This window comes from Ixodes scapularis, unplaced genomic scaffold (assembly GCF_016920785.2).
Source record: "Ixodes scapularis isolate PalLabHiFi unplaced genomic scaffold, ASM1692078v2 PGA_scaffold7__128_contigs__length_106722199, whole genome shotgun sequence".
NCBI classification, from domain to species: Eukaryota; Metazoa; Arthropoda; class Arachnida; order Ixodida; family Ixodidae; genus Ixodes; species Ixodes scapularis.
The window spans coordinates 100,997,347-101,024,224 of NW_024609882.1; the positions used below are offsets into that span (position 1 = coordinate 100,997,347).

General features: G+C 45.9%; 1 long non-coding RNA gene across 1 annotated transcript; it reads left to right on the top strand.

Annotated features, from left to right (window-relative positions):
- The first annotated feature begins 2,057 nt into the window (after positions 1 to 2,057).
- On the top strand, positions 2,058 to 8,680 carry LOC115325889. The gene is made up of 7 exons (XR_005715776.2): positions 2,058 to 2,300; positions 3,273 to 3,563; positions 5,166 to 5,335; positions 5,724 to 5,875; positions 6,871 to 6,984; positions 7,059 to 7,134; positions 8,408 to 8,680. It is a non-coding gene; the product is annotated as an uncharacterized LOC115325889 (long non-coding RNA).
- The last annotated feature ends 18,198 nt before the right edge of the window (positions 8,681 to 26,878 follow it).

A 26,878-nucleotide genomic window follows, 5' to 3' on the forward strand; every position in this document is an offset into this window, starting at 1 on the left:
TTTGATAAAAAAATAAAGTCCTCTATTTCCACCCGGATACATAAGCTACAAATTGCTAAAAGCCCAAGCTCTGTCAGAATGTGATGCACGTGGTGAGGATAAAATTGAAAAGTTTGAGAACATGACATTACCTGCACCAAAATATGAAACACATACAAAAAATTAATCTACGAGCCGGCGATATTTCAGGTGACCTAATTCAGAGGCATCTTTGCAGTAGGGAAGACGCTAGAGAGGATTTACTCATACATAAAGAGAGGGCAACACACGCAGCTCTCGCCCTGTAAGTGTATCCTCTTCCGTATCTTCTGTATTTCATGTCCTACGCGCTGCATTCCGCACCATTTGAACACGGATAGCTTCCTGATTTCAAAAGCATATATCGTCCCTTCTATTCGCTCTCTGTTAATTAAAAAAGTAAACCTTTTTCGCTGGCGAAACCAAGACTTGGTTCTTCCTGGTTTTTTCCCTGCTTTCAACGCCATCCAAACGTGACGTCACCGGCGGGAAGCAAACGCTTTTTGCTTGCGCCTGATTCGCGTAGCCGGAGATGGCAAACCCACAGAGGCCGCCATGACGATGCACGTTTTGAAGAGATCGCCGTGCAGGCTTAGCTCCAAAATCACGCGGAGTAGAACATTCTTTTGTCACTAGTCGCACTGGCAGTTCTTATACCGGCTGCAAGTAAATATAGCTGCAATCCCCTGTACTCTTCTAGGCCTGGATATGCTTATCTGAGTGTGTGTGTTTGTGTTGGGGGGGGGGGGGGGGTCCTAGATAAGAAGTGTACTTTAGACAAGACCTGGCCGAGACTTTGTTTTTAGCTCGATGGGGGGCTTTTCTTGATAGGGACCTTACGTGGGATTCCGTACGGGCACCCTGCAAGTCTAACACAGTGCCTATACGTGCGCCTCTCACAGAGGCGTCGCGCGCACCCATCGGGAAGTGACCGGGACAGCCGCAGCTCGACTGTAGTGGTACACTGGTGGGTGTTGCGAGGTCAACATGCCTGCTTGGGCTATCACAATGGTGGAAGCGCGGGAGCAATGCGAGAGGCACAGGAGCTCTACCGTTCTCTCTACACTAAAGGCCTGTTCACATATACAGCGTGGCGCTTCCTAGAGCGTGACTTAGTTCTAATATAGTGCGCGATTAGCTATTTTGTAGCACCTTGTTAGCGCTTCTTGTACCGCAGTTAGTGCTGCGGATTAGCGCGTGCAGTGCGCCTACGGTTACTGTGGTTGGGTGTGCATTAGCGGGACCTTGGCAGACATGTGGGACGCTGAAATGGAAACGCGACAAATGCGCAATTACACACGTAATACGCAATTAGTGCATATGGGTGTGGACGGCATAACACCCAAAAGAGCCATCTGGGTGCTCGAAATTTTTCACAACCGAGACACCGACGGCTACCTGGCGAACCTTGTTCCCTGGCTAAGGGACAGAGACACAGAGCTCTCTCGAAGGTGATTATTTCTGAACGGCGTGTCTATGAAACCAGGGTCGCGCATGTCGTATACAAAGTGATGAGGTAGTATCCAATCAATTATTCGCTGAAAGTCCATGGCTACAGATCGTCTGCCTGACCCTTTGCTTGGAAAACGGCTCTTTTACTTCCTCTTCTTTCAATGCCAAAGGAAAAACAACAACAACGGAATCGCCGGGCACGCGCTGTTCCGCAGCAGCAAGCACGGCACAAGGAGCGCCAGAGCGCTTAAGCGCGATCCAAATCAACGCTTCTTTTTGCGGCTGTAGGTCGTGAGCGCCCTGGATGTGACGTATTTCGTGACGTCGCGCCGCCTCTTCGCTCCTTCCGGGCGCGCACTAAAAAGTTGGTTGATTTCAACTTCTATCTCAACGCGCACAAAAACGCGCGGTGACGTAGTAGGGCGCTCCTGTCTCCCGGCCGATCGGTGGAGGGCATGCTCCGCGTATCTTCACTGTCCTGGCGCAGCGGCGCAGCCGCCGCAGCCGAAACAGATTATCTTCGCAGCTGCCTGCGAGTATGGCGGTATGGCCCGTAATGCTGCATCTATGAGCTCCCCCCCCCCCCCCCGTTTCCGACGCGAGGAAGGTGACCGAAAAGAAAGCTGCTGCGGACGCGCAGAGGCAAGAAGAAGCTGCACAGAAGGCCGCAGACACTGCCGTCTTTGATGACCAAAGCAAGTGCTTTCAGTTGCTCGAGCTCGTCCAGTACTACCCTTGGCTGTACGGGAAGCTTCGGCGCGACGAAAAAGACAACCCGAAACGGGAGAACGTCTCGGAGGAGATTGCCCGTCTGTTCGACATCGTGCGCTGTAAGTGCGGTTTTGCATCCCCTGACATCGTGTTTTCGCATTTTGTGTGGCGCGTATGGTTTACTTGATATGTGGTGGTGTTGGGTTCTTATTGTAACAATATTGCGAGAAAATAAAAGTCATTCAAAAATTGACACACGAAGACGGTAATATTTGTAAATACCCAAATGTTTTTTCGTTCTTTTTTCACGTCTTTGCGTTGTTTCGACGATGTTTCAACCAAGAATAAGAAGGAAGGAAGTTGATCACTGCGTCGCCTTTATTCCCCTTTTTGTTCACCCCACGAAAAAGTTTTTTCTCGGTTGTATGGAAAAGGCTGAACTCCATTTGTGTCCTTCAGACAATCGATCGTATTTACTTATAACCTTCGATTGAGCCAAGCATTTTAAAAATACTTCTCGAAACGAAATGACAAATTACAGTACCATACCGCCCAAAACAAATTTTTACTATTCTTGTTTTATAGATTTGTTCCAATTGGCCCACAATGTATACGTAGCATCGTACACATAGCAGATGTTAGTGAGATCGGTATTAAATGTCTGTACTTGATTCACTGCTAAGTTGGTGGGTAGTGAAAGCCATGAACTCCGTCTTTAGATCAGTCAGTCGCATGTCCCTCAGTGCCTGATCCACTCTATGCCCCTTGACTACCCGGAGAGTGTGACCACGCTGTATGCATGGCGACCTATTGTTGATTGTTCCTATGAGCATGTAGCTTCTACCGCCTTGTCAGCCTAGCAGTGAACATAACTATAGTCGTTTGTTTGAGAGCTTGGCAAGTCATTTTTAAGTGGGGGACTAAATTTGTTGTGCAAGTGCTTTGGACGTGCGTTTTGTGTGTGCTGTTCGTTGCCCACGAAGCATTACAATTGCCAAAGGCATTTTTGTCTTTTTTATTTTACGATTCTGCATGAGTATATTATGTTTGTCAGGCTTGTCCCACACTAGAATCAACATGTTTCTCTCCAGACGACATCTGAAAGACAAAGTGGAAGTACCTGAGGGACAAGTACGCCAAGGAGGCGGCCAATGTCGCAGCAACAGAGCGGGGCGGCTGTGGAACCTCGGACGTGTACAGGCCAAAGTGGATCCACTTTGGCAGCTTGCGTTTCCTGACTGTGCCACTCAGGAAGCCACTGTTTCGCGAAAGTACACTTTTCATATTTCTCATTCGTATGCAACTACACGGTCCTTTTTGTCATTTATGCAGGTCTGAGGCTACAGGAACATCAGAAAGCCAGTCCAGCACTGAAACTGGAGGTAAGATAGCATGCAATGTATTGCCAATCCTCCTCATCATTATGTTAGTGGGTTTATATTCACGTTTCGAGGTGCCTTTCACGAGTGCTGTCATATGCAATGAAACTTGAACTCTTCTGGTGAATTATGGGAGTGACTCCATCATGCAGCCAGTCACCTGGATGCACCGCAGGTACAACCGAGCCAACCGATTACCAAGATCCGGTGGTGATTATTTGCCTGTCTTGACTTTTTTTCCGGTCTTTTAGACTAATGAGCATGGGCTGTAGCTTACAGAAGCTATTTCTTTTTGTTTTTTTGTGTTCCTCTATACAGTGGTTTCACATTGTGGCACTTCCTTTGACGTTAGAGCTGTCAATAGCACCACCTTCCCCCCCTCCTCCAATTGCTGCTTTTTTTGATAACCCTTATCTCTTAAATACTGAGCGCACTGGCTAACCCCCTAAATGAGGGGTCAGCCCCTGGCACATTGTGCATGTGCAATCGCTGGGCCGAAGAGAACATTTTTTGGCTCGTGTTTTTTGTAGAAGGAAAGCCATCATAGCTTTCCGATTTTGGCTCGGTCTGATATTACTGGTTGATGTTTCACTTCGAACTGGAACCTGGGAATCTCGCAGATGGAAAAGCTTTAGAGCTTTATCTTAACTATTCCGACAGTGCAGTATACTTCATTTCAGCATAACTTTGAAAATGGTAAGAGCTGCATCCCTTGTGAGTCAATAAGAGCAACAGAGCAAGGTATGTGACAGCCCTCCGCAAGATGATTGCAACCTCGGTCACTATGCTAGTGCGTGCCTCGCTCTGACAGTCATTGGCTGGCTGGGCCATTGATTTAACTGTGTAGCAAAGTTATGTTGAAACGGATTGTGATGAGTCTAATCACTCAATTTTCTTGTTGCAAAGACACTGGTAACAGAAACTCTTCAAACTTGGAGTATTGCGTAATTTGAAGGAGGAGGATTCGAGCAACATCTGTATCTTTCAGAAATAAAATCAGACGGACTCCTGGCAAGTTCAAGATATTTATACAGTGGGGCTTGCTCATCTTCAAGTGAATTCTTGTTTGCAGTGTTTTTTTATAATGAGTAAGAGGACTCGTTCAGTTAATTTTCACATTGGCTTCCTATGTTGGGGTTTTCAAATATAAAGAGTACACTGCCGCTCGCTGTGTAAACGGACGTTTTCGAGGATGTAGCACACATAGTCACACATGCTTTTGCAAATGACAAGGACGGATAATGAGCTCTATACCTCTGCGTGACTTTTAATCAGTATACATTAAACTTGCATGCTTGCACCTGGGCGAGCAATATTGAAATATAAAATGTGTATTGAGAAGGGGCTCAAGTGTTCTGTAGGCTAAGCTTGAGAAATCAACGCAGTGCTAAAGCATTTAGGCTTAAATAGCCTTTTCTTCATAATTGGAGATACTTTTAAGCGTGTGTCAGCAAAACCCCACAGATGCACACACACACACACCTGTTTCCCGTCTGGCCCACCCCCACATTCACTTTGCGTCTCCTCGGCCAGCTGCTTCAAAGGGTTGCTGAGCCCTGATCTAGACTGCCTAGTTTCTATTGACAGTGGCAAATGCATTTCCAGGACCCAACATGACCCTTCGAGGTCTCAGCTGCTTTCTTGGCTGCACAGCGTGGAGCAGAGAGTGCGCATCCACCATGGCCAACCCCTGCGGATGTGGAAGAAGTGACCGAGCCCCCTGCTGCACCCGACATGTGCCTCGGCCTGCTGGTGTTCATACAGTAAAGTGAAAGGTCCGTGGATGGTGGAAACACACGAGTGGAGGAGGTCCTGAGAGCAGCCGCTGCTAGCCTGAGGTTTTGAGACTGCCCTCCAGATCCTCATCTGGCTGAAGCACTGTGCTCTTCAGAGATTCGTGTGCTGCAGGGCGATATGGATCTTCATTGTTCACAGCTGTATTGGGCCCGAGTGTTTGCCTTAAAATGCATGCGCTCATGTTCCCTGACAATGTCTAGGCACTTCAGTTGCAGGCGTTTCTTGGTAGCAGCATGGGTTTAGTAAGCTTGGGTTACTCTTGCCGAGTAACCGAGTAAGAGAACTGATCACTCTGCCGACTGCTCAGTTCAGTATTGTATGTCTAATGCTTGCTTTTCTTTGTTTCTTTTTGTGTGTATTTTGCAGCATTTTGGTGTTCAAGTTGCTGCCAAGGTGCTGGGTAAACCGGGAAGCCAAGGGCCGCAGACTACTGCTGAACCGCTTGCTGGCGAGCGGAGAGGAGGCAAAAAAAAAAAAACATGCGGCAGATGACTGACGTCGTCTTCATCAACCCGCATGTAAGTTTTGCATTTGATCCAAAATCCAGTAGAATTGGGTAGGGTCCACTTGTCTTTTTATGGTGTCCTGTAGTCTAAATAGATATTATTCTCGTTATGAAGTGTCGTGTCCTGTGGCACATGGATGGGCCTATTTATAAGGATTGAGTTCCGCACAAAAAAGGGGATGCAAGTATATGCAAGAGTGTGAGCTCCTTTTACAGGAAGCATTCCAAATGCCACGAATTCCGAATTATCGCAATGCTGAAATTATTCTACGTCAGGCGTACCCCAACTGGGGTATGCCTCATATAGGAATGCAGAGACAAAAAGTAAAAATGCCGAAACGCGAGGAACCGTTGTGTCTCGATTTATAGCATAACATATCAGCGAACGATAAAAAGGAAATCTGGAACAGTGTCACGGATGACTCCTAATCAGGGCACGGCCAACACGGCGGCATGATTTTTCAAACTGGTAGTTGTCCTCCCACCATCGCAGCAGATCGGAAGCTTCTTACGGGAAGAGTGGTTTCAAGGACGCATAGGCATCTGATACTTCTTTGGGGGGCAAGAACGAAAAGGCTGCAAGCTGCATCACCTTGATGGCGTATGCAATGACGCATACCGTAAAATGCCGGCCAAGCGCCCACTCAAACTTTTGAGATAATCATAAAAAATAGGGGATGGACGCTTGTCCGGTCATCAATTCTACATATCAATGCACTGTGCATATTTTCTGAGATCTCACAAATTTGGGTATGGACGCTTAATGTGGTATGGGTGGGTGCACGGTATTCTATGGTATATACCAGGGGTGGCCAAACCACGGCTCGCGAGCCGCATGCGGCTCTTTGCTGGTCGAAGTGCGGCTCGCAAATCCCTCTTAAGGGGGATCACCTGTTGTATGTTTGTTCTGTTTCAAATAGGATCATGCATGCTTGATTGAAAAGGTATTTACACCTTGTAAACTTTGCTATTTCTAATGGGATAATTATTCATGTTTGTTTCATGCAGCCCGTCTTCCTGAATCGAGAAAAGGGCCCAAAGCGGGAATACTCCGCGGCAGATGGGTATCACGTCTGCCGTATCTTTGGGGTGCACAAGATGAGCAAGCTCATCAAGCTCCAGGTCAGAAAGAAGCTCGGAGCACAGTGGATTTGTGTCAGGCACTGCCTGGAGCTACCATAGATTCGCTCTTGCAGCCACTGCACACTCGTGTAGCCACTGTAGGACAAGAGGCCACAACCTCCTGAACTTTATCCGCCACGAATAACCATGGTAAGCTGTGCGAAACTGCATTTAGCTTCACAAAAAAAAAACGCAGTGTCTCTTATGTGCTTATGTTATCCCCAAGGCGACTTGAAGGCGAAAGCCCAAGCACCGATGCATTAAAGACAGACACGTGAATTACGGATGTGGCGGTACCCCTCCCCTTGTGGCGGTACTGCGTTGAACTACGGAATGAAAGGTTGCTGGTTCGGTGCCAGCCGAGGGACGTGGGCTAAACGTCTTTTTCGGAGGAATATCAATATTTGCAGATGTCACATAAACGTTTTGGTACCTTTCGTATTGTCGACATGTTTTTTCTCAAGAACCGAACGATGAAACAAATAAGGTTTTGGCCTTAATGATTGCACATAGTGTATTTCGGATTCCAGAAAGCCATAACGTTTATGCAGTCTTCGAGATTAGATTGTTTGCTTGGTGAACACCATGCTGGGCCACCTGTGGTCTCTTTTGTATGCTTGTCTAAAGAAAAAATTTGATGAAGTATTGAAACCATAGTCAGCACCATGAATTCATTGAGTACATTAGTAATGACAAATTGTACCTACTGGTTAAAGAAGGATTCCGTGTTTTCAGACAAACTCGAAAAAATAAAAAAAAATGACTAGCCGGTAAAGATCCGTCAGATTGTATTTCTTCAATAAATTCCGATAGGGAAAGTTATACATGGCCAAAAAATAAAACCATTGTGTGGCATTTTTTTTCCGCCAGACAACTCAATACAGACTCTGACTTCCCAAAAAAAGATCTCTGGCTTCCCTTTTAAAATATCGACCAGTTAAAGAAAAGGGGAATTATATTGCTAATTTCTGCTGAGGACAAACCTTGGATCTATTTCTGGGACAGTTGAAAAGCTCAGTAAGCCAAGACCTGAATGTTCCAAAAACTACTAAACTCTGAAGACATGAAACCCTACTTACGCCCGTGTCCCACTAGAGCGACAGACAGAAACAAAGGACAGCGACAAACCTCAAACCCACGTAGCATGCTCGCGATGGCACTTTTGGCAGGCGTTTAGTCGTTCGGTGCTCGTGAAGTAAGCACGAGCGATTGCAAGCTTGCCGATGATACCCTCGCGTGCATGATACTCGTGTTTGAGCATAGCCTCCTTTATTATACAAAGCCTGTCAAATCGCGAAAGACTCTGGTTTGAGGCTTGTCGCTGTCTTTTGTATCTGCCTGTCGCTATAGTGGGACTCAGGCATTGTAAAGGAACACATTTCTTTTTGAGTGACATCCCCCACCCTCTCTTCTCTTCCTGCAGCCAACAAGCCATCGACTGCCCGCCAACAACCCTATTTTTTCGGTGCCGGACCTGCCCGATAGAGTGACTAGGGAAGGATTGGAACAATATTAGCTTAGAGGATTTGATACACAAAGACTGCTGGACAGTACATGGCAGCCCCGTTGCTGTACATTGTTCTGCAAGCCTTGTGTCGCACGTCCTCTATGATGGTAATGTTACTTATCATTCATAGTCAACTACTCTGACAGCACTGGCAAAACCTTCTCCAACAGCCTTTTTAAAGGCCAACCATATCCGTTTTTGAGATGCCCTCTCATGGAAGCTGCCTCCCATACCTGGGAAACTATAGTTGAAACCATTAAAGAAAAGTGTCCAAATCACCTGAAATATGCCAAGATCTATGTAACATCACTTTTACTGTGCACTACCTTTGCAGAAAAATCTGCATAGTGGTGGAACCACAGAAATTATAACAACTTATGTGGGGAAGCTACAGACTTTTTAGGAGCCTTTAAGTTAAGACACAAGAAACACAAGAGTTAGAGAGGTACAAACTTTTTACCATTTATTACGTTGAAAGCGCAATGTTTCAACTCAATGTCATTGAAATATAAAATGTGCCTACAATTTAAACATAGCAACACACTTCGGTAATCTTAATCACGCATCAAGCTATTTTATACCAAATAGAACTTCATGTCAACTGCCCTAGGACAAGTTTGTGTGCACCCTACAGCCTTTCTAGCCTCCGAGAAATGCTGGAACTTCCATCATTACATGCACCCAAACGCGAAGGCAAGGTAAACAAACCAGAAAGAGACTGTACGGAAATGTCTTTATTCCATGCTGGTCTTGGAGAATGGAGGGGGGGGGGGGGGGGGGGGGTTGGGGAGCACAATGACGTCGCGGCAAGACTTTTAGCAGAACCGGCATGCCTGTTGGTTTGCGGGTGCAAGCGTCAAGTCTACCAAAATGGAGTTCCGGTTGATCTGATGTGCGACAAACATTTCTCGCACTGCTAACTTTTAGTCAAGGCAGCAAATTCTTGGCCACTGTGTGTACACCAATGATGCTCGATAAAGATGGATCGCCATTGTCATAAACAACTCCCATCCACCAATCGGCAGACGCATTCTCTAGCAGTCAGGCTATGCCGAGAGCCCCAGGCCCGTACCTGCAAAATACACATAAAAAGAAACAAAGAGACGAAAGCATTATACACACAATACGGAACTGAGCAGTCGACGAAGTGCTCAGCTCTCTTACTCAGTTACTCGCAAGAGTAACCCAAGCTGACTAACCCATGCTGCTACCAAGAAACGGCTGCAACTGAAGTGCCTAGACATTGTCAGGGAACATGAGCGCATGCACTTTAAAGCAAACCTCAGGCCCGATACAGCTGTGGTCGAGTAAGATCCCTGTCGCGCTGCAGCACACGAATCTCCGAATAGCAGAGTGCCTCGGCGAGATAAGGAATGAACACAAGGAAAAAAGACTGATCTGAAACTGTCAAGCCGACACTTCACAGGGAAGCTCGCAATCTCTTTACACGCGTGCAAAACAAACATCATACCTGACTTACCTGGAAGCACCCTCAGAACCACAACCAAGACTTGCGGTTAGAAAAGCAAGCATGCCATGTGGCTCAAGACAGCTGTGAGCGAAGAACACCATCAACGCTTTCAGCAACGAGTCAAACCAAGAAGCACAGTGTCTCGGCCAGCTGGTGTTATGCAGTGAAAAGCGAGTATACCTGCGGTGTTCACGTGCAAGCAGCCTTTAAACCCACGTGATAGTACCTGGTAGTACACACCGCTAAAGGCAAAGACAATGCTTGTTTTTGTCTCGCACGCGGTCGCGAGAGCGGGGACAGGGGGAGGCAAAGTACCTTCATGTATTCAGCCAGGCGTTTAGACGTATAAACCTTGTGAATTTGCCGTCTCGCGAATGTACAGGTCCTTAATTCACTGAGATGGTGCACGCTTTACGTTAATATTTATGCGATGGTACATATGATGCAAAATATACTGAGCATACCAAATAAAAGCTAGAATAACTTACCTGGCTCTTGACATACGGAAGGACTCGAAGAAGTCCCGGCCGTCGGGGTCCTGGTACATCTGTCGCACAGTGGTGGCGTACTCGCCGATCGTCTTTCTAGACCTCAACAGCGTGCAGATTGCCCTTCGCTGCTTCTTGCTGATACTCAAGTACTGCTCACATGCAGCAGCAAAAGCAGTCAGCCGAGTCATGCTGACGGTTCTTGCATTGCTGACGTACTACCTTACCACACAAAGGTTCATTAGCTCAGCAATCACAGCTTTGTAGTACGTGGGATCCTCACGAAACGCCATCACGAAAGCAAAGGAATGAAGACGGGGACGGCGCCGACGGCGCAACCAACGCAACGATTCCTCAGATTAATTTTCATTGGACACTCGCTCGGAACCAAAGCTGCATTTCGATTGGTCGTCATTTCACCGCCAGGGGCGCTTGTGCCTGCGTGCGCGCGTGCACGCTCGCCCGAAGCTTGCACCGTCCAAACCGAACCGCGCGGTTCTGACTCAGAAAGCGCGCCGGAAACAGCAAAAACGTCACGAAATACGTCACATCCAGGGCGTGCACGACCTACAGCCGCAAAAAGACGCGTTGGTTTGGATCGCGCTTTACACTTCCCTGCTGAAGCGCTAACCGAGAGCTTGCTGAAGCGCTTCTGAAGCGCTAAACGAGCACTACGTAACGCACAAGTCGGTGCCGCCAAATCGCCGTTTCCAGCTCTCCTGAGGCGCTAACTGAGCGTTCCGTTGTATGTGTAAACCAGCCTTAACTCAGAAGTGGCCGCGCGCGGCCTTCTTTGCTGGGCGAACGGTAGCGGCTCCTAGCGGACACAGGGTACCCATACGGCCTCCAGGTTCGTCGCTAGAACACATGTTATCGATTGGCGGTAGTGGTAATTTATTTTATAAAAATATGCATTTTTTACTGCTCATGTGGGAAACAAGATCGTCGAACAACGCCTGGGCTTATTTTTGCTTGTTTCCAAAAACCAAATCGAGTAAAAAAACTAAAAAAAATTCTAACAGCCTTTTCGCTAGCTACATCCCTTCGGTGAAAAGTCGTTAATATCAGTATACTGAAGGTATACTAATAGTGAAGTTAGGGTATGCACTGAAATCGTACTAGTTTTACTTTTATGAATCAAAATAGTTTACCTTTAGTACACCCCGAGTACATATGTAGTATATTATAAGTGCTCCTCGAGTGTACATCCAGCATAATATAAGTCCACATTAAGTACACTACATGTATGCTTTCAGTGTACTAAACGTACAGTACCAGTACATATTTACGGGGTGTCCCAGATAACTTGCACCAAACTTTAAAAAAAAAAAAGAAAACAAAAAAAAAAACAGATTGTTAATTCTGGGGGGTGAAACCAACTGTCCGATGTTAGCAAGTCTCTTGCAAAAGTATAAAAAATTGTTGTAGTGCGCCCATTTATTTAATTAAGAGTAACAAGCTAACTTTTGAAATCTTTGTTTAAAAGCCGATGCGTGAAATGGAAAGTTATAGAGCGCATTAAAAAATACTTAATTAAACTATTTTCAATAAGGTGCACTTTGCATGCTTCTTTTTCCTAGCCTTCAAAAAACACCCGCGGAATACAAAAAATACCGCGTGACACCTCGCTTCCCCAATCACGGCGCGCGGGTGCGCCGCGAATGGGCGTTCTTTGAAGGACGAAAAAAAGCAAGAAAACGTATTAAGTTGAAAACACTTTAATTATGTGTTTCTCAATGCGCCCTGCAACTTTACAATTGACATTTTGGCCCGTAAAAGAACATTTGAAAGGTTAGCTAATTAAGTCTAGTTATTTAGATAACCAAGCTCATTAAAAAAAATCTGTGCACTTTCTCAAGACGCTTTTTTTTTTTTTTAGTATAGTGCAAGTTATTTGGGACGCCGTGTATGTCGGGCGTCCTGAATGGGAAGAACGGTCTCAAATTGCCCAGAAAAATCGGCGCCTGCATTTAAAAAGCTGACTGTTCAAAGGTGTTTTTATGAACGGCTGGATTCCAACTTGTGAAATTTTATGACATATAGCTCCATTCTCGTGAAATGATAAGAAACACCGTTGACAACTTAATTGATCATGATAATGCAGAGGCGCCATCATTGAGAAATGCACTCTTAAAAATGAGTGAGGAAATATACGAGGAAAGTCCTTGGCAGCTCTATTTCCAAATATTTCTCGTCAAAATAACGTAGAATCATGTTATGCGTGAGAAAAGTTGTAAAAAAAAAAAAAGAGGCACCGCATTTTTAAGTTGCGAGCACAGACATGAAAATGGCAATTCAATTATTTCCAAATCTTCTCTCGTGAAAATAATGTATTGCCGTTTTCCAACATTGACTAGGAGAGTCGTCATTTTGATTTGCGGCTACGTACGTGAAAATTACGAGGAAATCTTTGGCAGCTCTATTTCCAAGCGTTCCTCGTGAAAATTACGTACCAGCGTCTTCTGGAACTGTGTGAGAAAAGCCATGAAGAAGAAGTGCATTGCATTGTTCAACTGAAAGCATGTGTGTGTAGCATACAAACATTATGATCAGTGTTCTTCACGTAATTGATAAGACAGAAATTGAAATCCTACTTATCGCTTTATTCAAGTGTCCGAGTCTGCCTCACTGTACGCTCTCCTTTGTGATGATGGTATGCCATTACATCCTGCGTAAAAAAAGAAGAGAAAATTACCCTAAGCCCACTCTATGATATAACATCACATAATTCGCTCAAAGGACTACTATGTGGGGAAGGCAAAATAGTAACAACTTTATCCTGACACAAAAGTGAGGAAAATCGGACAATATTGTTTTGTTCTGCATGGCGCAGAATGAAAGAGACATAGTCGCTGTGGACTAGCAAAACAAAAGGGTTTATCTTACACTAAGGTCAGTAACGTATGTACAAAAAGAACACCAACCGGTCCGCCATGCCAAGCCATGCACAAGCCCGCGAGAGTCTCACGGCGGGTGAACAACCTCGACGTCTTTTTTCTTACGTGCGTGAACTCCGACATGCTATATCCAACATCACCCTTTCTTAGAATAGAGGCAACATAGATGGGCTGTATACAGTTCTTCAAGTCTTTCTTGAGTTCCGCGAGTTCACAGCTCTGGACACATGAATTGCTCCAAAGCTCTCTTCACGATGGCTGAAAACGTTTCGGAGGAATTATGCACCTCCCACTCCTAGTGTGCTCGTGTGTTGGGTCGTAACACGACGTAGGGACGTTTGTGCTTGTAGATGTGTCTCCACTGTCATCCATAGCAGGCGAAGACTGCTCCGGAAGCGGTACTAGGTGAGTGCGGTTACGGCGTACGGACTCTCTCTCAGTTTCTACCCAGTAGGATCTGGGCTTATCGGCTTGACCACTGACGACGTCTTGGCGCTGGAGGTCTACCAGCCAGACGTCTGTACCATCGTCTAGTGGGGACAGGTCCCGGACACCGTGACGCCGATCGAAGTCTTGCTTCTGTTTTCGACGACTTTCTCTCTCGAATAGCCTCAGCTGTTTCTCGTCAGGAGTATGAGGACGAAGACTCTCGGAGGCCACTGGGAGAGTCGTACGAAGCTTCCTTCCCATCAAGAGTTCGGAGGGGCTGTACTCGTTCTTGAGGGGGCTTGTCCTATATGCAAGCAGTGTCTCGTAGGGATCTTTTGATTTGTCTAAGGACCCTTTTATTATTTTTACCGCTGCTTCGGCGAGCCCGTTGCACTGAGGGTAGTGCGGACTCGAGGTCACATGGCGGAAGTTATACTCTTGTGCAAACTTCGCAAATTCAGAATGGCATGTCTTAGAAAACTGTGGTCCGTTATCTGAGATAACCACTTCCGGAATGCCATGTCTGGCGAAAAGAGACTTGCAGTGGTTGACTACCGCGGCTCTGGTAAGGCTGCTCAGGCGGACTATCTCTGGGTAACGCGAGTAGTAGTCAACCACTATCAGCCACCACTGACCACTGAGGTAAAAGAGGTCCATTCCCACCTGTTGCCATGATCTTTCAGGGAACTCTATTGGCTTCAGTGGCATTTGTCTGTTTCGGCTGTGTTTTAGGCAGATGTGGCACTTTTTAACAAGATTTTCCACGTCTGCGTCGATGTTGTGCCACCATACAGAACTTCTGGCTCTTGCTCGGCACTTTTCTATGCCGAAGCGTCCTTCATGAAGTTGGACGAGGACTGACTTTCGAAATCTTTGAGGAATGAGGATCCTGGTTCCGCACATCAGGACGTCTCTGCCCATAGCAATGTCGGATCTGTGAATCCAATAGTCTTTAAGGTCGGCTCCTATATCTCGGCGACTTGGCCATCCAATCGCACAAAATTTGCTGATACGTTGGCATTCCTTGTCCACTTTCTGCTCAGCAGAGATTTGCTTAAGGCTTGGCGGAGTCACCGGCAGAGATGACGTCACGTGGTCTACGAAGCCTCGGATCTCTTCGGCGAGCTCGGTCGTTCCAATCCGTTGAACTGGAGACCTAGACAGGGCGTCAGCCGCGGTGAGATCCTTTCCTGGAACGTAGGAAATGGTATAGGTGTATCTCATGAGACGCATTCGCATCCTCTGGAACCGTGGCGTTAAGTCGTCGAGTGTTTTGGATCCGAAAATTGAAACCAGGGGTTTGTGGTCAGTTTCAAGTTGGAAACTTCTCCCAATCAGGAAGTGTCGGAACTTTTCACATGGCCAAACTAGGGCGAGGCCTTCCTTTTCAATTTGCGCGTAGCGGCGCTCGATGTCGGTAAGGACTCTGGATGCATACGCGACGACCTTGAAGTGTCCGTTTTCCTGCTTTTGTCTCAGGACGGCACCAAGGCCGTACGGCGACGCGTCAGCCGTGAGAACTGTCTGTTTTTTGGGGTCGTAGATGCCGAGTACAGGATCCGATGACAGGAGAGCCTTCCACTTTTTAAGGCTTCTTCTTGGGGGCTTTCCCAGACGAAGTTCTGCTTCGACGACATCATTGACGACAATGGCCGCAACACTTCGGCCATGTTGGGCACAAATCGTGCTAGATATGTTGCCATCCCCATCACACGCCTCAGCCCTTTTTTAGAGGTAGGGTGGGGCATCTCGGCAATAGCACGAAGTTTTTCCCTGTCGGGCCGCACCTTGTCGTTTTCAAGGATGTGCCCCAAAAACGATATGCTGCGCTTGCTGAACTCGCATTTGTCCTTGTTCAGGGTAACTCCGGCTGCGCTGAGACGATCCATCACTTGTCGTAGTCGTTGGTCGTGCTGCTGTCTTGTCGACCCCCAGATGAGCACATCATCCATATGGCAGACGACTCCATTCTGACCTTCCACGATCTGAGCCATGCGTCGCTGGAAGTGTTCGGGGGCGGAAGAGATGCCAAACGGCAAACGGTTAAAGCAGAAGCGTCCGAATGGCGTGATGAACGTAGTCAGAAGCTTGCTGTTTTCGCTGATTGGGATTTGCCAGAACCCAGAATTTGCGTCTATCTTGGAGAACATTTTTGCACCTTGTAGCACACCCAGAGTGTGTTCCACGGCAGGTATTGGATGCCATTCTCGCAGTATGTACCTGTTTAGTTCTGTGAAGTCCACGCAAATGCGGAGTGCCCCAGATGATTTTGGCACAACTACCATTGGCGCGCACCAAGATGTTGGCTCCGTTACTGGTGATATCATTCCTTCGTTCTGCATGCGTCGAAGTTCCTGCTTTGTTTTCTCGTACAACGGCAGGGGCACCCTCCGAGGAGATGTCAGCGCGAAAGGCTTAGCTTCTGGCTGTAGCTTGACGTCGTATTCATCTTTCAAGGTTCCTAGACCTTGGAAGAGGTCAGGGTACTCGGATTCGACGTTTCCTTTTTCGATAACGCCGATGCGTGCAGCGAGTTGAGTTAGAACATCAAGCTTCTCGATGGCAGGCTTGCCTAGAAGTCGTGACTTTAGGCTCTGAAGTACGTAAACTTCTTCAATGCTTGTTCGTCCGTTGAAAGCCATGTGCATCTGGGCCGTGCCGACAACGATAAGTGGCTTACCGTTGGGGCCGTCGAGGGGCCGTTTCGCTGGCTGGAGTTGCACACCTTCGAACAGATGTCGGAAAAGGCCTTCTGGAAGCACTGTTTCGTCCGCTCCTGTGTCGGCTTTGAATACAACTTCCTTGTTATTGACGACCACTGTGACGTCCCAGTTTGAAGACCTTCCATGGCTTGTGAGACCGAGGAAGCCTGGTTTTTGCTCTTGAACGTTGCGTACAGCTGGCGCCGACCGACAGGCGGTGGCGAAGTGTCCTTTCTTTGAGCACTGTCTGCAAGTAGCGTCTTTTGCCGGACATGCATTCTTTAAATGTCGTTCGTGACCACACCAGCCGCAAGAGCTTGTCTGGTTCTTGCCTTTTGGGACCTTTGCAGTCGTTGACGGTAGAGGGCTCGATGCACCAGCGGGGCTTTTTGCGAGGGTCTTCCGTGAGGACGGTCGATGTTTCCCGGTCCGCACGTTGTCTATGGTGACTTCGCTTAATGGCTTCTTGTGCATTACTGCTTGTTGCAGATGGACGGCCTCGTGTTGGCGTGCCACAGTCAATGCTTTCGTATAACTTAGATCTGCATGGAGCTGCAGTTTTTCAGAAACTTTCCTCTCTTTGAGGCCAACGACGAGCCTATCTCGGATTAGCTCCTCTCGAAGGACTCCGTAGTTGCAGGTCTCTGCCAAAGCATGTAAAGCCGTAACGAAATCTTCGACGGACTCACCGTCCTGCTGAATTCGTGTGTTGAAACGTGCCCTTTCAGAGATAATGTTCCGACGGGGAATGAAGTAGGCGTCGAACTTGCTCAGGGCTAGATCGAACTTCTTCTGTTCAGCATCGCTGAGCTTGAACGTGTTGAACACCTCTTCAGCTTGTGTACCCATCAGGTACACTAGTGTGTCGACTTGGCTGGCTTCTGGCCTGTCGCTCAGTCCCGATGCCGTGTGGTAGCGAAGAAATCGTTTCTTCCACGTAGGCCAATCATTGGGATTCGCGAAGGCAAACGGCTCCGGCGGCGTAATCTGGAACGACGTCATGGTCACGGGCGTTTTGTATCCCAGCTGCGGACCTGAAGCTTGGCTGTGCCCGGGTGTATCGGCGCTGTAAGCGTTTGACGAATCAGAAACTCCGGCTTGAGACGTTGCTATAGCTGACCTTGGACGTTCGCAGGTAACCGAGAGGATACATCATCATCAGGCTGGCTCACTTCTGACACCATGTTTTATTCTGCGGGGCGCAGAATGAAAGAGACATAGTCGCTGTGGACTAGCAAGACAAAAGGGTTTATCTTACACTAAGGTCAGCAACGTATGTACAAAAAGAACACCAACCAGTCCACCATGCCAAGCCATGCACAAGCCCGCGAGTCTCACCGCGCGTGAACAACCTCGACGTCTTTTTTCTTACGCGCGTGAACTCCGACATGCTATATCCAACAAGTATCATTTCTGAAAGCCTGATATGTCAGACATTGGTGGTGTGTCTTCTCTGCATGCCCAGGGCTATGCTATAGGTAATAGTGTTCATTGCAGGGCACAACCTTTATCACCTCAAATCTTAGGCACCATAAAGAAAAAAAAAAAAAGATTCAAGATTGCAGTTACTACATTTTAAGCACATATGGATTGATGAAGGCCACAACGAAAACATCCGAGAAGGGCCAATTTCAGGGCTGTGCTAATAATAAAATTGTATTTTATATGAAATTGGTATTTGATATTAGTTTCAAGATTAATTGTACTACTGTAAACGACTTAATTTTTGCAAAGGCTTAGTTTTTGCGAGTTTATCGAAATTGCTCAAAATTTGTCATGCAAAAAAGCAACCCCATGGATACGAATGCATTGAACGTTACTCCTGATTGCGAAATTTTGTACCTGGAAAGTTTTCCCAATAGTAACACTTCATAAAACGAATGAAATATTGAGCTCGCGAAAATAAAGTCGTGTATGCCATACAAACCTTTTAAAACGCTCGCAAAGTCACCATTGCAATGGATTTGCTTTGTTCAGTGCGCTTCTCCGCATGTGCCACTGCGCTGCAGAAATTAGCTCTGGATGAAATCCCAAGAATAAGACATTTGAACGTGGGACATACACACTTTTTGATAAAATGGAATATAAAAATTTTCATATCGAATGGCTTCCGAGGAGACTTCTCGGATCCGCATGCACTGCTACTCCGCAATAATCTGGCTTTCTTGGGATGACAAGAAAAAACCCAGCACCCTGAACGCTGTTCTAACCAGCACAGGGGAGAGTTGAAAAGCTTGTGAAGCGCTCGCTATCAGGACAGGCTGCTTACTTACGGTGGCTTCATACCTGTCTGCTCGATGCACCATCCAGCCATCCATAATAGAGATCAGTGGGCGGACGCCATTTTACTGTTGTGATGCAGTTCTCTGCAGGTTCCTATAGGTTGCAACCTGTTATCCAACCTGAGTCAGGCTTGCAGCTCTACGGGAAACGTCAATTACACTTTTTAGACCTAGACACCCACATTTTGCGTGTACTTGAAAGGAGCTCTGACACAGAGGAAACAAAATGATTGGCCTTTTTGGAATGCATCCTTTTCTTTTGCTGAGAACACACATACAAGTCACGCGCTATTACACATTCCGTAGTGCGGCTTAATTTATGATGACCACTTTTTTATATATAACTTCGAGTTTTTAGAGAAAAGATTCAATATTATGTGTCGGACATAAATGGTTGCTATGAACTATCTTATATATTTACACATTACCTGATATCATAAGAGCACTAGAGCAGGGTAGGGGTGCACTGCATCAATTATAAATTTCTAACCAATCAAAAGTTGGCATTTATTTAATTTATTAGTATTGGCTATTATTCTTTGACAAAAAATAACTGGGCGGGTTGGTACGTTGGTAGTCTTTCACCTCCACCGAATATTCAGGTCCTTTTCGCAATTTTTCATGCTTTTGTTTTTTCTAACTGCTCTGCCTTTTGTAGCGGCTTTCACCGCCACTAAAAAAACGTGACATCCAAACACTTTATTTACATCACCCAATCGCAAACTTGAAAAGCGTGCCGCTTCGGCATAAGCAAAGAGACCGCGCGTCTCTACGGCGCGGACATCAGCACAGGCAAGAAATCATGCTGCTGGCTCTTGTAACGTCTTTCTCGCTCCCGCTTTATGAAACAAATCGTTGGCGAGAGACTGTTGGGACCACACGTCAGAACTAGCATGACCTGTGATTGCTTGAACTGCCCTCAGACTGCACTTGAACGCTCCGCAAAAGCGTCGCCGGGCGACCGTCATAGAACGGCGCCCAGAACAGGCCCTCGGCTGGCCCTCGGTTCCGCCGCACGCGAATCTGTCTCACGCTGAGGAGAAAGCCATAAATTTTGAAGATTAAGCATAGCTTAGCAAATACACGGTACACGATAAGGTTTGAAACAACGGAACACTTCGCAGAAACAAAAGAAACTTCCTCACCGGCGCTTGCACCAGTCGGCCATGACTGTTCGCCACTTGTGTTGCTAAGACGCAGCGTCTCCCAGCCCTCAGTCATCGCTTGCTATTCTTGAGCACGGTATTCGTAAGTAAGATATCTAAAATATCCGCTAAAACGGCTAAAACGTAAAAAAAAAAAAAGCGATCGATGCTCTAAACCTCTGGAACTCCAACGGCGGCCGAACGGAAGCTGATTGCATTAGCGATGGTCTTGAGCAGATTTCAAAAGTCTCTTTTTTGTTTTTTGTTTTTATGAAGACAAAACTAAGCAAATCAATATACACAGGGTGTCACAAATAAAAATTTACACGGTCTTTTTTACTGCAAAAATAAACTAGGCATCGCCGAACGCTTATTCTCCGCCCAAAGGTAGAGCTAGAGGTCCCAACCAGATGCCAAAGTTTCAGCCCGATCCGATAACTTAATCAAAAGTTATAAGTGATTGTCTGAAATTTTCAGTGAGAAAATGGCGGCCGACGGAGTTTTCAAACACATGGGGCTGTACAGAACCAGAAACCGAAAACAGGCAAAAATGGGCTCCATTTTCCCATTGAACTTTCAGAAAATCACTTAGAACTTTTGATTAAGTTATCGGATCGGGCTGAAACTTTGGCATCTGGTTGTGACCTCGAGTTCTATCTTTGGGCGGAGAATAAGCGTTCGGCGGTGCCTAGTTTATTTTTGCAGTAAAAAAGACCGTGTAAATTTTATTTGTCACACCCTGTGTATATATTTTTAATATTAATGTCATTTTATTATATTTAAAAAAAAAAAACTAAAAAAAATTTAGTCTATCTTAGGTTTTATCTCAACTTTCGGTTTTCGTTTTCAGTGTAAACCCGAAACTATCACACGCAATTTCTCCCTTGTCGCCAGGGGCTATTCTGATCCACCTGCGCATGCTTGCGCTCCTGGGATTTCGGCTTTTCTGGAAGGCTCGGCTCTCGCGGCAAATAAATAATCAGGGCAACCACGTATTTTCAAACAATGAGCGTGCCCGTCTTTATTTACGAGGGAAAGACACGTTAGAATTACGTAGATTTTTTTACTCTCGATCGACTGTGTTGGCGTGTTCGTTGTTGCAATTTTCAAGCTCTTTTCACGTGAATTGAGATGTCTTAGACATTTGCAAGATAAATCTACACCATGAAACAGTTCCGGTGAAAGCTTCAGGTTGTTACATGAAGGCGCCGATTTCTCCAGCCAATTTCAGAGCGAGCGTCAATTCATAACACCACTTCGCTTATGCGGTTCAGAAGTTGATTTGCGCTGGATGTGAATATGCAAGGTGGAGCATCTTGTGTCCCCATTATTAGCCGAGGTTTCCTTTGCCTCCTGTCCTTTTGCTTGCTGTGGATGCAGATATCTAAAACAGCGTATAGTGCGCTGAGACCCGGATTACAAAAACACTGGATAATCCTGCAAACGTAATTTGTCTACTAGCCTATGAGGCAGCACGCAAGTGGTTGAAAACAAAGACATGTGCACGCTTTTGCATCAGCAGCATCAAACGCTTGGTGCAATTGCCCACCATGGTGTAGCTTCCGAATAGTGCTAACTGTTCTTTTTAGTAAACTTTTATTCTTCAGTAAAGGTAACAAATAAACTCCAGGGAAAATAAAAGCTATCTTTGCAATAAAAGTAGACTTTTTTATTGATAAATATATAGGAATGACTAGCTAAAGTAATTATTGACTAGCTATATAACGCTACTTTTCGTGGTGTGCAATGTAGCTAATTTTTCTACTTGTGCTTTTGTTAGGCATAAGTGCATTTTGCATTCGCGACGTAAGTATGCTCTGACAGTGCCGTTTGCTTCCCCGGGGAAATTCTGGACCACGTGGTCTGCAGTGAAATGAGAAATTAAGCATCCCTTTGTCACATTGTCAGCTCTACCAGGTGATATTTTTTAATGAACAGGTTTTTAGGAAATTGGGGGCTCACTGCCATGTTGATGCAGTCTTCAGTGTCTTCAGTGTGTCGTGCGACTCGGCGGACGTTACATGGGTTAATAACCGTGGAAACATTCTTGTTGAGTAATGAAAATTCGTAAATTTACCTTCGTTATTCTTGCTGTTTTAGAGACAGTCATTATTATAGCCTAACCCATCGAAAACTATTCACGAAACAGCGAGGGGCTTTGAGATATTTATTTATTAAGTTTTGCACTTTCTCTCCTCGATTCAAGAACCACGCGCGGCAGGGGCGGGCAAAGTAGCGAGTGACTTAGCGGTTTTGACATGGCATGTCGGTGAGGGCATGTTTGTTTGTGTTAGCGAGAACTTCTCATACTGGAGTTCTATGCACTATTTAATTTTCTAGTAAAGTCAGAACGCTCATAAAGTGCTGTCGCATTCAGCATGAACAAAGTTGCACACTTTTGACAGCATGCTTTTGGTGGATGCTCCCGCATCATACTTCCAACGGTTTGTCTGAAGCGACTACGTAAGCGTAGCTTCCTGCGCTCTGACCAGCGCGCTGTTTTTTAACCAGGCGACGAAAGACAGACTTTTAGCCATGAGTAACCCAAAACTAATCACCTTTTCGCACATTGTTTCAGTTGGGCTAGAGTTCATTCATAGCCCCTTTAGAATTGAACATGGTCAATTACACTGTCAATTAAAAAAATAATTAGACAACGTACTGTGGCGTTTATTTACTCATCTAATGTCCGCCGAGCCCCACAAATCTTCTGTGAAAACGGCATCGGCCTATCTATGGGGTTTTAATGTGTTGATATTAAAAATCGCACTATATATATATATATATATGTATGTATCTCTCTCTCTCTCTCTCTATATATATATATATATATATATACCCGTTACTATATTTTGACTACGCCGACTGCAAGCACTGAAAGTAAACCTTTAGTATATTTGAGTGCACTTCCTGTATACTGATTTTGATCGAGTATACTTTAAGTACACATAAAGTATACATTCAGTATGAAGACCACACCGAAATTATACATTTAGTATACTTCAGTGCACTTCTAGTATACCAATTTTGAACGAATTTTCACTAAGGGTTGTCACAAACATGGTCCGTACACTCTAAAAAAAGCCCGTGCGTCTGCTTTCCCGCACAACACTCGGAGAGCCAATCACCGCAACTTACGGAGGCAGCTCAGCGAATGACGATGCCGAAACATATGTTTAGACGAAAAAATGCAAACTGAGTTGTGACATTAAGGAATGAAAGCGTGATGTTTTGCATTGCTTAATGTCACAACTCAGACTGCGTTTTTTGGTCTAAACATATGTTTCGGCATCGTCATTCGCTGAGCTGCTTCCGTAAGTTGCGGTGATTGACTCTCGAAGTGTTGTGCGGGAAAGCAGACGCACGGGCATTTTTTAGAGTGTAGCGCTACGGAAGAGATTTTTTCCTTAAAAAAAATATTTATGTGGTTTCTACAGAATTTTGTGAGAAAATAGTATATAAAGAATATAGTTATAAAGAAAATGTATTTGATTTCGTATCCACAATTTATAGCTTTTTGGCATTAGTATGTAGGTTTTCTAAATATAAATTGTATCTAAATTGTTTAGAAAGCAGATAGAAATTTCAACGACGTTTATACCCCCTTTCTAACAATAATAGATCAGTTCTTCGCAAAAGAGAATATATATTTCGATATAATTATTAGGTTTGCAACGAAACATGCATGGAGACATGCACTCGCCAATTTTCGTGTGCACATAGGCAGATATCAAAAATAAACACGCCACGGAGCACTCATAACAAAAATAATTCAGCAGTGTTGACTGCTTCAACACTAATATACACCGTAGAAGGCAATCACTTGAAAGAGGAATATCCTATAATATAAAAAGGCCTCAAGTATGTTGTTGTTGTTGTTTTTTGCCCATAATTTATTCTAAATGTGCTTTATAAATGTTGGTGAACTGCGTCGCCAACTATGAAACATTGCAGGAGGGAATCCAATTTTTACGGACTTGAAAAAAGCAGCCTTTGCAAGGAGGCCCCAACTGAGTGAGACGTCGCTTCTCTGCACTGCATCTTATTATTTTATCGATTCTAGTCTACAGAAGTTCTATAAAATTATGATGACAAAAATTTCTATCACATTTCTATCGTATGTTCACTTTACACTGCGGTTTCAAAGTTTATTGAAACTTGCGCATCCTTGGTGACTGAATAGGAAGTTGAAAGAGTCGTCAAAAGTTAGATACGATTTCTATAGACCGCCTGAAATATTTTTGTAAGTGATAATAGGTGACCACGCGCGGTGCTTGCGTCGAAAAGGGGGGCAAAGAGTCGCCAATCTAGCCAGCACCGGAGCGAGTTTGGAAACCAGGAAGTGTTATCGGAATTTTGAACCCACTCTGAATGAGTCATGTCTATACTGTGGTGACATATATCATCGCACTTACTGCACAACCGCCAAATATGGTGCCTGGAAAGCGTCTCCGACTGATGTGTTAAGCGTCCAATGCTGCCCATACATCAAAAGTGCTCCCGAAGTGGCTACAAATGACGGCCGAGAAAACGGAGTGCCATGCTGTCGCATGTCGCCATCCTGGTGGTTGGGAGTAGAAATGCTGGCGAAAAGCACGAGAGAACCCGAGTGTCGCTGTCGTCAAGGCGTCTCAACTTCTGGCTGCTGTAGTTTCCGTGGATTGTCACACCAGAGAGCGACCTGCAGCAGAACAGACGTCTGCTACATCCACCACCGCTGCTGATACACCGCCAGGATCGCGACCGGCGACGGCATGACACTTTTATGACGTCACCAGGAGGAAATCGAGGGACCACTTTTTGGGACGCGGTAAACACACCAATCGGAGACGCGTGAAAGGCACCATAGCGAAATGGATCCGTGCGTTCTCCTCCGCAAAGGCTGATGAGATCGAGCGGTTGGGGCGCGATTTTGTCCAACCGCTTCGAGACCGATTTGTACCGATCGCTTTCGTGAGCAGCAAAGCTGCAACCAATCCAATGCGACGCTAGCGTGACGTCGGTGAATTTCCAAACAGGGTGGCATCTGTCGCTCATGGGGCGGCCAAGACGCTGTAGCCCTAGCGTTGCAGCAGACCCAGCAAACGAATCAACGAAGAAACGCGGTGCTCACGTCTGTGTCTCGAATCCGCCCTGAAAAGAATTGGCTCGTAACCTTAACGGGCTCCGATCCGGTGACTTTTTTCGGGTAAAAGTTTGTGTTTTATTCGGGGTGTCAAAGCCCGTCGCTCGCTTCTTTGTTAGTCCATGTCCGTAGAACGTCGGAACCCGCCCTTGATTGACCGAAATGACAAATTTTGTACCCACTAATAATACAGTCGAGTGAACTACTGAAAGTTTTCTACACCGTGTATGGCCACCACGAAAGCCGATAAAAACGTCGTGAGCCTAAATGCGTGGCCAACACACTACTGGGCAGCTGGCAGGTACCTGCGCAAGCTCGAAGTTTAACGTTTACTTCTACTAAAAGAAATAAAAGGAACTTACCCAAGAAATAAAGTGTACATACTAGACGATGCTCACATAAACGCACACGGCGTTTATGTGAGCTTAATGTAAAAAAAAAACAAAAAAAACTTCTGACTCGATCGACGTGCGAGTGACGAGAGGAGAGTCCGCTACAAATGAAGCCACAACCGGCTAGCAGCGAACAGATTCCCCGCACCACGGTCCACCAGTGCCTCTTTCTACACCGAATATATTAAGAGCGAACGATGAGGGGGAAAAACTGGACCTCTATCCCGAAAACAATGTCAGCTCTTCTTGCGGGAAGAGTCCACATTGAAGAAAAGGTCGAAAGCGTCTTCTTCTGAGCCAGTATAAGGCTAGTTTGGCTTTGCTCGTGGACGAAGTCGACGTAATCGCAGGCGAATTTGGTGGGTCCATGTCTCTTTTTTCGCTGCCTGAACTCATGAAGCGTGCGAAAAGCCTACAAAAAAAAAATGTTCAGAGTGCTGTAATAGTCACATTTTGGCTTTGAATCGTGAATTCAAGGAGATATTTTTTTTTTTTTTTGTAAAACACTAGAACCGAAAGTGGAAGCTATCATGCGGCACCGCTGCCAAGGAACAAGCCAACCGCGGTCCTTTTGGGAAATGCTGAAGTTTTACGCCAGATTTTTTCCCGATATGTTAACCTTTTTTTGACGAGCTTCTACAAATTGCTGGAAACGTGAACTCGCCGGACGTGGGGTGAAGCACGGGATGGTGTGTTCGAGAAAGCAAAAGAAGTCCTCAGCTCGGCAAAAGTGCTAGCACATTTTTATCCAGCGAAAGAACTGCGACTGGAGTGCGCCACCTCACCACATGGCATCGGAGCAGTCTTTTTTCTTCTAGAATGTGGAAAAGAAAAACCCATTAGGTTTTGATCAATAACTTTATCAGCCGCCGAAATAATTTTTTCTCAACTAGAGCGAGACGCTCTCGTTTTATCTTCGGCGTCCCGAACTTGTCACGAATCATCAGCCGCTCCTGGGGTTGCTGAGATTCAACCGCCCGGCTCCTGCTATGGCTGCGGCACGAATTAAAAATGGGCGCTGCTTCTGGGAAGCTTCCGCTATAAGCTACAATACCAGTCCGGCCAAGAAATGGTGAATGCGGATGCCCTGAGCAGTCTACCGCTACCGGGAGTAGCCATCGCGGAAGCAGAGACAGGTCCTGAACGTGAGCTTCCCGGATACGTGCTTGATATGAAGCAGTTACAGAAGTCTGTCCTGACAAGCAGGAAGTTGAAACAAACGACCGCTACAGACTCAGTGTTAGCGCAGGTCAAGAGCTACATTATAAATGGTTAGCCCAAATTTAAGAAGAGCCTAGACTTGCACCTTGAACCGTTTTGCCTAAGGAAAGTGGAACTGTCAATGCCACAGAACCTTGGATACTGAGGCCACCGCGTTATTGTGCTTTGGAAGCCTAGGGTGCGCCTCCTACAACTCCTGCACGAGGGTCATCACGGAGCGTCGACTATAAAAGCG